Below are 14595 nucleotides of genomic sequence, written 5' to 3'. Positions count from 1 at the left end.
GGGTGGGGACCCCCCCAAACACGCAAGCAGTTGCAATCATTCCTAGGATTTGCAAACTTTTATTGGGTGTTCATAAAAGACTTTGCTCAGGTGGCACTGCCCCTCACCGAATTGCTGAAGACAAAGGGGAGGGGGGAGACGATAAAGGTACAGTCCCCGGGAGCGAAGTTGAATTGGTCAGCAGAGTGCCAGAGGGCCTTCGAGGAACTGAAACGCAGGTTCACAGAAGAACCTGTCCTAATCCACCCCGATCTAACTAAGCAATTTGTGATCCATTGTGACGCATCAGATTGGGCCTATGGGGCAGCATTGATGCAAAGGGATCCGGAAGGGAGGTTAAAACCATGTGGGTTCATATCAAAAAAGTTCAGCGAGACTGAACGAAACTGGCCGGTGTGGGAAAAGGAGGCCCTGTCAATCCTAAGGGCCCTGGAGACATGGAGGCACTTGCTAGAGGGAAGCGGCATACCCTTTGAGGTATGGACCGACCATAAAAACTTACAATATATCACTTCACCCAGGAGATTGTCAGCGAAACAAATAAGATGGGGGCAGTTCTTCAGCAGATTCGATTTCCAGCTGAAGTTCCACAAGGGGAAACAAAATGTGGTCGCAGACACATTGTCACGTATGCCGGAGGATGAAGGGAGGGGGCAAGACCCAAAGGGGAGTATTTTCTCGGAGCGGCAGTGGGGCATGGCAGTGCAAACCAGAGCACAAGCGGAGCGCAGTCAAAGACTGGTGGGGGTAGAGAGCAAGGACGGGGGATGGGAGGAGGAGATAAGACAGGCATGCAGGGAGGATGAATGGCTGGAGAGGAACAAGGAAAAGGGGGAATGGAAGGGTGGATTGGGTTTTGTAAACAAGAAGGTATATATCCCAGTCAACCTGCGGGAAAAAAATGATGATTAGATGCCATGACAACAAGGGAGCAGGACACTGGGGAGTTACGAAAACCCTAAAATTACTGGCATGCCAGTGTTGGTGGCCTGGGATGAGGGGTGACACAAAATCATATGTATCCCAATGTAACGCATGTGCACAGAACAAAATACCCACACAAAAGCCAACAGGGTTATTGCAGAGGGTGGCAGAGCCGTCAAAACCTTGGAGTGTGATTGCCATGGATTTTGTGGGCGAATTCCCGAATAGCCGAGGTCAGCGCTACATATGGACAGTGATGGACTTGTTCTCAAAACAGGCGCATTTCATAACGCTGCCTAAATTGCCATCTGCGGAAAAGTTGGCTGAGCTGTTTATTAAACACATATATCGGTTGCATGGCTGTCCCGATCAGGTGATCAGTGATCGAGGGGTGCAGTTTATGGCACGTTTCTGGGAAAGGTTCATACAATTGATGGGGATAGAAAGGACCCTGAGTTCAGCATTCCATCCCATGACCAATGGGGGAGTCGAGCGCACTCAGCAGACGTTGGGATTTTTCCTAAGAACATACAGTAATCATTGCCAAAACGACTGGGCAGACCTAATCCCATTTGCAGAAGTCGCATACAATGGAGCCTGTCACGCATCCACAGGGAAATCCCCTTTTGAAATAGTCTACGGCATGGAAGTAACCCCTTTGCCAAAGCTGCTGAGTTGGGAGGAGGAGGAACCGTGGGGAAAGGAAGGGTGGCCAGACAAAGTGAGGGCGAGTTGGGAGGAGGTAGTAGAATCACTCAGAGAAGCCCAATGGAAGTATAAGTTATTTGCGGATAAAAAAAGGAGGGAAGGAGATAGGTTGGAGAAAGGGGACTTGGTATGGTTGAGCACCAAAAATCTCAAGTTGAATGCCCCTTCCAGGAAGTTATCTCCTAAATACATCGGTCCGTTTAGAATCTCCAGCAAAATCAATGATGTCACATATACATTGCAACTACCGAAGGTTTTGGGGAAAATACACCCAACGTTTCACTGTAGCTTGTTGAAGAAGTACCAAGGTTCGCTGGATGAAGAAGGAGTATAGTAGTGACATGTATTTCCCTTCCAGGAAGAAGAGGAGGAGGAGGAGGACGTCATGTCAGGAACCGGTTTCCAGGCCTTGAGTCTTGGCGCAAAAAACCAGAATCCTGACATGGAGTGCTGATAAGAATGTGCAGCTGGTGGCCTTGGTGGGAAGCAGTCGGCATTTGGCGGGGAATATTGCGCGGGATTCTCGGCCGGCGGGAAAGGGGAATTCAATTGTGAGGGAGGGTATATAAGGGTTAAACTGCGGCTGCAGGCCAATCCTGGCTTTCTTCGTGTATGAATGTCCAGCAGTAAAAGTTCCTGATTGATTACGGATTGGCGTCCTGTGTCGTTATTGGGAGCGGCTGCTGTGAGCTTACATCTTGCCATCTTGTCCCCTGTGACATCAGCGCCCCTCCCCCAGCACCAACGGCCACTCTGGGGCCAGAATAAAGAAGGGGAGCCAGGAGGACGTTGCCATCTTGTCCCCTGTGACATCAGCGCCCCTCCCCCAGCACCAACGGCCATTCTGGGGCCAGAATAAAGAAGGGGAGCCAGGAGGACATTGCCATCTTGTCCCCTGTGAGGGAGGGTATATAAGGGTTAAACCAACGGCCACTCTGGGGCCAGAATAAAGAAGGGGAGCCAGGAGGACTGTCAGGTACCGGTTTCCAGGCCTTGAGTCTTGCCCCTCCCCCAGCACCAACGGCCACTCTGGGGCCAGAATAAAGAAGGGGAGCCAGGAGGACGTTGCCATCTTGTCCCCTGTGACATCAGCACCCCTCCCCCAGCACCAACGGCCACTATGTCTTGAATTTTGTTGTTCCTATGTTGTACACCGCTGTGAGTCGCCCCTGGGCTGAGAACAGTGGTATATAAGCAAAGTAAATAAATAAATAAATCTGTTGGAAATGACCCAGAGCAAAGAGCTACAGCCTCAGCCATGGGGTCTTCAGTGCGGCCCTCTTTTCCAGGGGTGAAGGTCTGGAAGAGGCTCGAACGGGAGAATCTGGGAAAGCAATCAGAATTGAGAGGTTAGGCAAGGGGGCCGGAAGGGCCACGAAAAGTCTGTAATTTGCCCCAGATTAAAAATGAGGGGACCGGCAAATACATACTTAACTATGGTGGAAAGGTCTCAGAAGAAGCTTTTAAACAACAGCAACCTCCTCTATTTAGATGCCTCCTCCATGCTCAACCTTATTTTTTATTCTTTTCTCTAGATACTAGGATTTTAGAAGCCATATGAAGATTTATTACGATATTTAAGTATCACTGGTCTCCTTGTAGACTACTTAATGGTGTGAGCTAAACAGTATATTTTAGGTATGGGCAAACTTGGGCCTTTTAGGTGTTTTGGACTTCAACTCCCACAATTCCTAACAGCCCACAATGTTCACTGGTGTGTGTTTTATATGCAAATTGCAACCCCACTCCAGCAACCTAAACTGAATGTGGATATTCCATATCAAAGAAAAGCATTCAAAAAACCCCCACGTTGAATCACTTCTGTTGGGCAACATACGTATGGGATTGTGTTCATTATGTTGCCAGTTGTCTTGGACACTGGATAAACCAGGAATGGCCAAAGTTGGCAGGCCTTGGGGCAATTTTCCAACCCCAGAACCAGGCACAGGGCTCCCCAGCCACAAAAATGAAACAATTACCCCACAAAATCAAAATGGAAGTGGCCAGAAGTTTACTTCAGATTTTAGAGTTCCAAACATCCTTGGTAGCTGAATATAGTCTTCACTTTAACCACCCATAATATACCATATATACTCGAGTATAAGCTGAGTTTTTCAGCCCCCTTTTTAAGGCTGAAAAAGCCCCCCTCGGCGTATACTTGAGTCAAAGTTATTTATTATTTTACACTATTATTATTATTATTATTATTATTATTATTATTACATTTATTATTTTACTCTATTTATTATTATTAAATGTATTATTTTATTCTATTTATTATTGTAATTATTACATTTATTATTTTACTTTATTATTACTGTTATTATCACATTTCCATTATTTTTCTATATTATTATTATTATTATTATTACATTTATTATTTTACTCTATTATTATTGGAAGGATATGTAAGCACATTTACATTCAAGGTTAGAATAAGGGTTAAATCAGAGTTGGACAATCTTATCTTAAATTACAGTTTTATGCAAATATTCAAAAACATTTAACCTACTGATGCCTCAATTAATATAAATTTATTGGTATCCTTTTTATTTTGAAATTTACCAGTAGCTGCTGCATTTCCAACTCAGTTTATTCTCAAGTCAATACATTTTCCCAGTTTTTTTGTGGTAACATTAAGTGCCTCAGCTTATATTCAGATCGGCTTATACTTGAGTATATACAGAAATGAAAAAAAAAAGTAACATGACATTAATCAATAGTAGCCATTATATAATCCAGAATTATACACACAATTGCCAATGCCCCTCACTTTAACCACCCATAACATAGATTAAAAGAATAGATAAAATGACATTAATAAATATTAGCCTCTAAATAATCCAGGACTAGGCAAAGTGTAACCTATGACCCTCATTTGCTATCATTATTCTTTGTTTGAATTTTATATTCTGTAGGTTGAACCTATGGAACACCAAGGCTCCCCTGTACTGAGGACCAGCACTCTGAACTCACCCTGAGTTGCAAATTTCCCAGAACAAAGGTTAAGCAGTTCCTCCATGTTTGGCTTCTTGCTGCTATAAGTGCTTTGGGGCTTGTCCTGGGATCCAAACTGTCCAGAGCAGAGGTCCAGTAGCTCGTCCATATTGGCATCCATTGCATTTTCGTCCATGCTGGCCAAAGGCGACTGGTATTTTCTCTGTCGATGGCCGACATTCAAAACCCTGACAGCAAAATCCATATGGGGTTTTTATAAGATGGCACTGATATCAAAGAAGTCTCAAATGGCTTAGTGGCATAAGACGGAAATCTCTGGAATGCATTTGTTTGGTGACAGTCCTTAGATACAGGACAAATGCCCCACCAATCCTCTTTCAGAAAATACTTCTGTATTCTTAGATCCAGCATTAACTGTAAGTTGATAGCAGCACTTTCCCTAATATTTTGCAACAGTGAGATGCCAGCTTCCCTTTTTTATATCAAGAAGCCAATCACAGAGCAGCATTTTATTTCTCTCTTTATGTGTTCTACAGACTTAAAGGTGTGTGCAAGACAATTCTAGGCACATTATTCAATACAAGTCCCATTTGTGTTTAGTGCAATTGTTTTGTGTGTGTGCTTGTGTGTTTAATGCCAAGTTATGGCAACCCTAAGCTGGACATACCATATTAAGCTTGATTGGCAAGATTTGTTCAGAGTGGCTTTGTCTTTGCCTTCCTCTGAGCCCGACTGTCCCAAAATAGATGTCAACTAGGTTTAGAAAGCAGAGATTTGGGGGGCGGAGTTACCATGGCTGGTTGAACAGACGTCTTTCCTCCAGCTCTAGTGGAAATATAAGCAAATAAGCAGTGAAAATGGATGGATAATTGTCCTTTCTGGATCAAAAGGGAGGCGAAAGTCTGGTGCATGTGGAAAGCCTAAGAAGGTAATTTATTACCAATTAATTGCTTTGATTTATGAGCTTTGGCAGAAGATAGGGTGGCTGCCGAAGCTGCCTGGTAGTGAAAGTTGCTTGGAAGCTGCTGAAGCTGAAGTTGAAAGTGAAACCATCTTGCTAATTATAACTGTGCACTGACTTGGAGAAGATAAACAGCTTGCAATTTAAATACAATATTAAAATACTAGAAATATTGGATTTAATGACTTAATGATCTGGGAAGGCAAAATAAAGATTAGATGCAGATTCCTCTTTTGAAGAAGGATCGAGCTAGTCTCGTTATATTAAAGACGAACCCTCTTGGCATTGCAAGGTATATTTGAGTGGGACTTTCTTGTACTGTGTGCTGTGTAGAACGGGAAAACTAAGTAATTAAAAATTGATGAAAGCAGGAGGAGTAAAGCTGAGGTTGAATGAGAAGGAAGAAACAAAGTCAGGATACCCCAAAGCCAAATCCTCTTTGGTTGTGTTCCAAACCTTCGGACAGATCGCTTTCAAGATTAGAAAGACTGAAAGGGCCCCTGAGGAAATGAGCACTGTCAGGAGAAGTCCTCCCCTCCCCACAATTAAGGGAATCAGCTAAAACGAACACCCCCCAAACCCCCCCTCAAATGGAAGGGGGGGCAAAAGGGGGAGGAACTATTTCCACCTCGCTGCCATGTTTAACAGCAGAGCCAAAAGAAAGCAGGATGAGCAGTGAGAGGGAAGAATTGGGGATGGGCAGTAGTCAAATGCTAAGTAAAATAGCAGAATTGATTAAAGGAGAGGCTGAAAGACAAACAAAGGAAATGAACTTGAATTTGAACCTGATGTTTGATAAAGAAAGAGGAAATAAGGAAGGGCGAAATTCAGGCATTGAAGCAAGAAATTCTGACCAGCAATAAAGAAATGAGAGCAGAGTTGGACGCAGAACAAAAAAGCTCAGATGGAAAATTTCAGACAATAAGAGAAGCCCTGGAGATTGCACAGGGAGAAATATGAAAAAACAAAGCAGAAATTGAAAGAAGTACACAGGAGCAACTGGTACTCAAACAACAAACGCAAAAAAATGAAAATAGGCTCTCTGATGTGGAAAGAAAGTTTGTGTACATGCAAGACAACCAAAGAAGAAACAACGCAATAATAAAAAATTATCCAGAAGGAAACAAGAAAGAAGATCTGAAATCTGAGATCTTGAAATGGTTGCAAAAGATTTCGCCAACACTAACCTGGTCAGAACTGGATATTGAGAGAGTTCATCGCCTTCCAGCTGGAAGAAATAGAATAATTCCTAGGAACATAATAATTCGATTTCACAATTTCGCAAAGAAAGAAGATTTGATGAAAATATTAAAGAAAAATCCAGATCTCCTAAAGATGGGAGACTCAAAATTGGAAATATTTAATGACTACTGTCCTGAAACTAAGAACTGGAGATACTCAATGAAGCCTATTACGACGCAGTTAATGAAAGCTGGAATTGTGTACACCTGGGGATACCCTATCTTTCTTAAATTTCAATGGAAAGGCAAGAGATATAGAATCGACACACTGGAACAAGGTTATCAACTACTGGAGGAGCTTGGCATAGTAAGAAGACAAGAGAGAGATCAAAAGGAAGAGGAGGTGAAGGATCCGGATGGAGGAGAATTGGAGGAATTAATCGGTGCCGTTGGAGGAATCGAGATGTAAGAAAAAACTATACACTGCAATCAAGCTTTTTATTGATTTAAAATGAGCACTCGGGGGGAGGGAGACTCTGGGCCACGGGATGACTTCGCCCCCCCCTCCCCAATTGGGAAGGCCGGGGGCCATGATTGGGACGAGTAGTCCCGAAGATTGGAAGGGGAGGAAGGGGGGAACGAGGGAAGTGGGGGGATTGGGGGGGAGGGGGGAATGGGGAGTAAGGGGAGGGGAGGGAAAGGGACAAGGGTTCACGTTGTTTCAAGCCACAAAAAAGCTTTTAAAGGGAAATGGAAATGATGTCCCATAAATTAAGAATTTCAACACTTAACACGAGAGGGTTGGGGACGTAATTAAGAGAAGGCGGATTGAATCTTTACTGAAGAAGGACGCAGCGGACCTCATCTTCCTACAGGAAACACATCAAAATAGGCAGGGCTCAAACGAGCTAAAGTCGAGCTGGATAAGGAACTATGAAACATCTTTTGGGTCATCAAAGTCAAGAGGAGTAGCAATAATAATAGCTAAGAAATGTAACTTTGTCATAAACAAGGTACTGAAAGATGAAGAGGGAAGATATATAATAATATATGGGGAAATAGGGGAGGAAAAATATGTATTAGTAAATGTATACGCACCAAATGTAAAACAGCAAGAATTTTATGAAAAAGTGTTCGAGCAAATAGAGAATTACCATCAACAAAATGTAATATTTGGAGGAGATTGTAATTGCTGTATGGATTTAAAGAAGGATAAAACTACGATAGCATCAAAAGCTAGAAATAATGAAACAACGGAATTAAGTAGAGTAATGAATAAATGGCAATTAAAGGATGTGTGCAGATTGGTAAAAGGGAATGAAAGTAGATATACATATTATTCATCGGTACATAAGGTATATACAAGAATTGATTATATTTTTGTCTCCAAAAATATGACAAGTAAAGTGCTAAATGCTGATATAGGTATGATTAAGATTTTGGATCATGCTTTGGTTTCAATTGAGATTGTGTTGAAATGTGATTATGACAAAATGAAAAGGTGGAGGTTAAATACAAGAATATTAAATCATAAAGAGATAGTAGATAAAGTGCAAGCAGAATGGCAAGAAATATGGGGCTTTAATGAAAAGGGGGTGACAAAGGGAGTTCTATGGGACACTATGAAAGCAGTGACCAGAGGGTTATGTATAAAAGAGACAATTAACTTAAAAAGAAGGCAAGAAGAAAGGAAAAGGAATTTAGAAAGAGAAATAGAAGAGATTGAAAAAGCATATGTAATAAAGAGAGATACACAAATTTATGCTAGGTTAAGAGCAAAAAAAGAGGAATTGGATAAAATGGAAATAGACGAAGTTTAAGAAAATTTAATTTATTTAAGGAGGGAATATTTTGAGTTTAGTGATAGGAATTCAAAGAAGCTAGCCAAATCAACACAGAAAAAGAAAATGGAAGGAATGATAAATACGATAAAAGATAAAACACGTAAATTATGTAGAGCTATGAAAGAAAAATTGAAAGTATTTGAAGAATTTTATAAAGAACTATATCAAACCAAAGCAAGCCCCATAGAGGCAATTAGGAAATATGTGGAGGAAAATTGGGAGAGTAAGCTGGAGGAGAAAGATAAAGAGTTACTGGAACAACCTATTAAGAAAAAAGAAATAGAGGAAGTTATTAAGAAATTAAAAGTAGGGAAAATGGAAGGAATGATAAATACGATAAAAGATAAAACACGTAAATTATGTAGAGCTATGAAAGAAAAATTGAAAGTATTTGAAGAATTTTATAAAGAACTATATCAAACCAAAGCAAGCCCCATAGAGGCAATTAGGAAATATGTGGAGGAAAATTGGGAGAGTAAGCTGGAGGAGAAAGATAAAGAGTTACTGGAACAACCTATTAAGAAAAAAGAAATAGAGGAAGTTATTAAGAAATTAAAAGTAGGGAAAGCTTGGATGGTCTAGGGACAGAATATTATAAAAGCTTTAGAGATGTTTTAACCCCAAAATTATTAGAATTGTATAATGGAATAATGAAGGGAGATAAAATACCCGAATCATGGAGGAGATCATTAATAATATTAATACCTAAACCTGATAAAGACTTAACAGACCAAGGGTCATATAGGCCCATATCATTAATTAATCAGGATGCAAAGATATTGTCCGTGATAATAGCCAATAGAATGAATAAATGTATGTATAAGTACATAAAAGAAGATCAGTGCGGGTTTATAAAAGGAAGACAAATGTCAAATTTGATAGGGAGAGTATTAAATAAAATTCATTGGGCTAAAGAGGGGAAAGAAAAAGCAGGGATATTATCATTAGATATTTTTAAAGCGTTCGATTGTGTGGAATGGGAGACATTAAGGGAAATATTGAATAAATTTGGAATGGGAAAAAGAATAAAAGGAGTACTAAAACAATTTTACTCAAGGAACTCAGCAGTGGTAACTATAAATGACGGAGTGACAAACAAAATAAAAGTGACTAGAGGAACCAGACAAGGGTGCCCTTTGTCTCCGATACTATTTGCCATGGTGATAGAACTGTTTGCTAATAGCATAAGGAATGATAAAAATTTAGAAGGGTTAGGAAAAAAGGAGAAACAGAAGGTGAGTTTATTCGCTGACGATACATTGTTATTTATAGAAAATATAGTGGAGAAAATGGATAGAATAAAAGAACATTTGGAGATATTTGGGAAAGCAACAGGTTTACAAGTTAATTGGAACAAGTCAGAAATGATGCTACTTAATTATACAAGAGAAGAAGAAAAAGATTTTATAGAACAGAGCAAAATGAGAATAAGAATTAAGAACAAAGTAAAATACTTCGGAGTAATAATAACTAAGGATTTAAAAGAGATAGAGGAAGTAAATGTAGTAACATTAAGGAAAGAAGTCCAGAAAAAGTTAATAGAGTACGAAGGTATACGCTTATCCTGGTTTGGAAGAATAGCATTAGTAAAAATGAAAATACTTCCAAAAATAAATTTTATATTTAGGATGCTACCACTTCAAATTACAGAAGAAGAACTAACTAGATGGCAACAAATGATTAATAAGTACTGTAATGGAAGTAAAAGAAACAGACTAAATAAACAATTATGGTACAGATCGCAAAAGGAGGGTGGACTGGCGTTACCTAATATAAAAAAATATTATGAAGCAAGTAGATTAAGTTTGGTTATAGAAGGAATGGTCAAAAAAGAGGGAATAGATTGGCTTAGTAATGATTCAGGAAAAGTGGAAGATGAAACTTGGAATATATTTTTTAAACAGTTTACTAGAAAAGAAATGAGGGAAATTAGAAACCCAATGCTGAGCAACATACTGAAAGTATGGAATAAATATAAGGGGAGGTTAATAAAGGGGGGATCAATTATAACCCCAATAGTGATGGAAAAGAAGTTCCCAAAAAATTTAAAAATGTAATGGATAAAAAGGTAAGGGAAATAAACTTAGATAGGATAGGGGATTGGATGAAGATGGAAATGAAGAGAGAAATGATGTTGGAAGAGTTTAAAGAAATAAAATTGTCATGGTTTCATTGTATACAATTAGAACAATGGTTAATAAACTGGAAAGAAAATAATAGAAGTGGAAGCCAACTCAATCAATTCGAACAAATAATACAGAAGGGAAGGGCTGTAGAAGAACACGAAAACTTGAGAGGTATAATTAGCAAAATTTATAAGATACTAATTGAAATGAAGGATAAAAAACAAAAAAGTGCACCCTTAAAGAGATTTGGGAAGAGGATTTAGGGATAAAAATAAGTGAAATAGAGTGGCAACAATTATGGGGACAAAGACATTTAAAAAAATTATCGATACGAGTTAAAGAAAACTATTACAAGTTAATATGGAAGTGGTACTTGACACCGGTAAGAATAGCATATATGAATAAAAATAACTCAATAAATTGTTGGAGAGGGTGTCAAGAACCAGGAACATATATACACATGTGGTGGCAATGTAAATATGTAAATAATTTTTGGGAGAAAGTATTTAGAGAAATAGAAACTATAATGAATATAAAAATAGATAAAAGTCCTAGTATAGCCTTACTATCATTATATAACGATAAGCAATTGAAAAAGGAGGATAAAGAAGCGATAACAAACTTACTAGCTATAGCAAGACTGCTTATAGCAAGGAATTGGAAGAAAGAAATGAATATACAAATAGAGGAGTGGTATAAAGAAGCATGGAAAATAGCAATAAATGATAAATTGACATGTATATTAAAGGTTTAAAAAGGTATATGGAAACAAAGCGATTTTGATGCTGTATGGGGAAGATTTGTGGTAAATGGATTAAAAAATAAGGAAGGAAAATTACCGTCACAAGAAGAAATGAAATTTTGGACAGATGAAATGTAAGAATGGTGGCTTGAGACAGGTGGAGGGGAGCTTGAGACGGGTGGAGGGGATTCATCAGTGCCATCCCACGGCTGTGGTGAGGTACCCCTATGCAACGAGAGGAAGATCCAACGGAGGGGGGAGAACCAGCCTCCCCTTTTGAGAATGCGGAAGAGGAGCTGGAGAGAGTGAATGCCTTGGCTTCATCGACTGCGTACGCCCAGCCCAACGGAGTCACACAGAGGCGAGTGAAGGGGGCAGGGGCAGCGACGAGAGAAAGCAGCAGGCTAGACTTTCCCTCCCCGCAGAGGTTGGATTACTTGGAGGAAAAGTTGGCATCCATGGAGACCACCCTCGCGATGATGTCGAAGGTGATGGAGCAGCTGGCCCCCTTGTTAGAGGAACCACAACCCCGAGGGGAGTCGATGTGGAGTGCAGAGGAGAGGAGTGACCGGGGACCCGGGGCACGTCCTAAAACGCAGACGAGTTGGAGGACCGCTGCAGAGAGCGATGAGGAGGAGGGACAACCCCGGGGATTGACGTCCCAGCAGACATTCCTGGTGCCCTCGGACGGAGCCGGGCGTGGCACAGGGCGTCAGGAATTGCCCCCGGAGCAGCGAGGGCTCCAGGGAGGGCCACCGCGAGCGGAGAGCCGAGAGAGGCAGCCCCTTCTCTACCAACCCAGAAGGGAGCAGCTGAGGTTTGAATTTGGAGGAGAAGCCGGGAGCCTCGCGTACTTCCTGACCATGGTGAGAGGATATCTAGAGGATAACGCCCTTACCTTCGGATCGGAGGCGAGCAGGGTGCGAGCAGTGGGCGCAGCGCTGAGAGGAGGAGCAGCGGAGTGGTACGTCCAGCTCCACGCCAGGCGCGATCCATGTTTGGGATGCACGAGGCGGTTCCTGGCTGCGATGGAGGCACGCTTCAGGGATCCGCTCGAGAGGGTCCGGGCAAGGGAACGGCTGCAGACGATAACACAAGGCAATCGCTCTGTATCCGAATACGTCGAGGAGTTCCGATTGAGAGCGGAAAAGGTGCCGGAGTGGTCCAATACCACTAAGGTACAGATATTCAAGGAGGGCCTGCGGAAGGAGATCTTAACCTGGGCACTTCATCGCGATGATCCGGAGGAGATAGGCGGATGGATCGAGCTGGCTGGCCGTGTCGAGACGACGTTGGCCCAGGTTAAGCGACACCAAGGAGCGGCACAGCAGCAGACAAGAGCAAAGGAGGAGAGTCGGAGAACGGAGAGAGGCACGATCGGGAAAGCCCCAACCGGAGGGTCCAAGGAGCAGAGGGGCGGCTGTTTTGTATGCGGTCGCCTTGGCCATCGGGCCGCCGAATGTCGACAAAGGAAAGGGGGAGATTCCCATTTCCCAAAGTTCAAACCGGCCGCAGGGAAGAGAGCGGAGGAGAGCCCCCCTTCTAGGGCCCCAATGGGAGATCTGGTGAGTCACAGCCCAGGAATGCTGGTGTTCCCGATCAGGCTAGAAGGGGAGGGAAAGTGGGCCAGCTGCAAAGCCCTCATGGATTGTGGCTGCTCAAGAAACATTATGACCCCAGAATTAGCAAATGAACTGAAATGTGAGAAAACCCCCTTGCAAAGCCCCATAGCATTCTCGCAGCTGGATGGCTCAGTGGCGGCTGGAGCCCCGGCGCGATTTGAAGTGAGAGAGGTGAGATGTAAAGTGGGGAGCTGGGAAGGCAGCATAACCTTCGTAGTATCCCCTATGGCTACTTACAATGTAATACTGGGGATGCCATGGTTAAAGGAAGCTAACCCACAGATCAATTGGAGGGAAGGCAGCATAGCCTTCCAGAGCGAAGAAGGGGGGGAGTGTTGCAAGGGGGAAGAAGGCACGGCAGGCGGAGTGCAGGAAATTCCCCCTGAGTATAGAGACTTTGAGGATGTATTTGACGAAAAGGAAGCGGATCAGCTTCCCCCTCCTAGGAGGGTCGAGGTAAAGATTGAACTCAATGAGGACGCTAAGTTGCCCAGGAGTAGATTATACCCCATGTCGGTCAAGGAGATGGAGGAACTGAGGAAATATATTGACAAAAACTTGGCCCGAGGGTTTATAAGGCCATCCGAATCACCCTTGGGGGCCCCAGTGCTGTTTAGGCACGAAAAGGACGGCTCATTGAGGCTGTGTGTGGACTATAGGGGGCTGAACGCAGTGAGCACCACCAACAACTACCCCATGCCACTAACTAAGGACTTGCTATCAAGACTGTCAGAAGCAAGGGTGTTCACGAAAATTGACTTGATCGAGGCTTATCATAAGCTGCGCATAAGGCCCGAGGACAGGTGGAAAACGGCGTTCACCTGTGCGCTCGGCCATTTTGAATATTCCGTCTGTCCTTTTTGTACTTAATGGCTCTGGATCAGCATTTATGCAAATGATTAATGAGGTGTTACACCCATTACTGTATCGTGGGGTGTATTGCTTTGTGGACGATGTAATTGTGTTTACCCGGGATAGACGCTCTCATGTTAGATTGGTGAGGGAGGTGCTCCAGAAATTGAGGGAGGCAAAATTGTTTGCAAAGCTGCCAAAATGTGAGTTCAATAGGGAGCAGATAGATTTCCTGGGGTACCGAATCTCCAAGGGAGGGATAGCAATGGATCCGGCAAAGGTGGAGGATGTCAGGGGGTGGAGCCCTCCCCAAACGCGCAAACAGTTGCAATCGTTCCTTGGGTTTGCAAATTTCTATCGGGGTTTCATAGAGGACTTTGCCCAGGTGACTCTGCCCTTAACTGAACTGCTGAAGACGAAGGGAAAGGGGGAAACGGTAAAGGTACGATCCCCGGGAGCAAAGTTAAATTGGTCACCAGAGTGCCAGAAGGCTTTTGAGGAACTAAAACGCAGGTTCACAGGGGAGCCGGTCCTAATCCACCCTGATCTAAGTAAGCCGTTCGTGATCCACTGCGACGCGTCAGACTGGGCTTACGGGGCAGCTTTGATGCAAAGAGATAGGGAAGGGAGGTTGAAACCCTGCGGGTTCATCTCAAAAAAGTTCAGTGAAACGGAAC

At 42.6% G+C, this 14595-nt stretch overlaps 1 pseudogene; it reads right to left on the bottom strand.

Annotated features, from left to right (window-relative positions):
* Window positions 1-14595, bottom strand: part of LOC137095579 (claspin-like) — a 138548-nt pseudogene that overhangs the window by 96920 nt on the left and 27033 nt on the right.

Source organism: Anolis sagrei, chromosome Y (genome assembly GCF_037176765.1).
Source record: "Anolis sagrei isolate rAnoSag1 chromosome Y, rAnoSag1.mat, whole genome shotgun sequence".
NCBI lineage: Eukaryota > Metazoa > Chordata > Lepidosauria > Squamata > Dactyloidae > Anolis > Anolis sagrei.
This window is presented reverse-complemented; position numbering and strand designations above follow the sequence as displayed.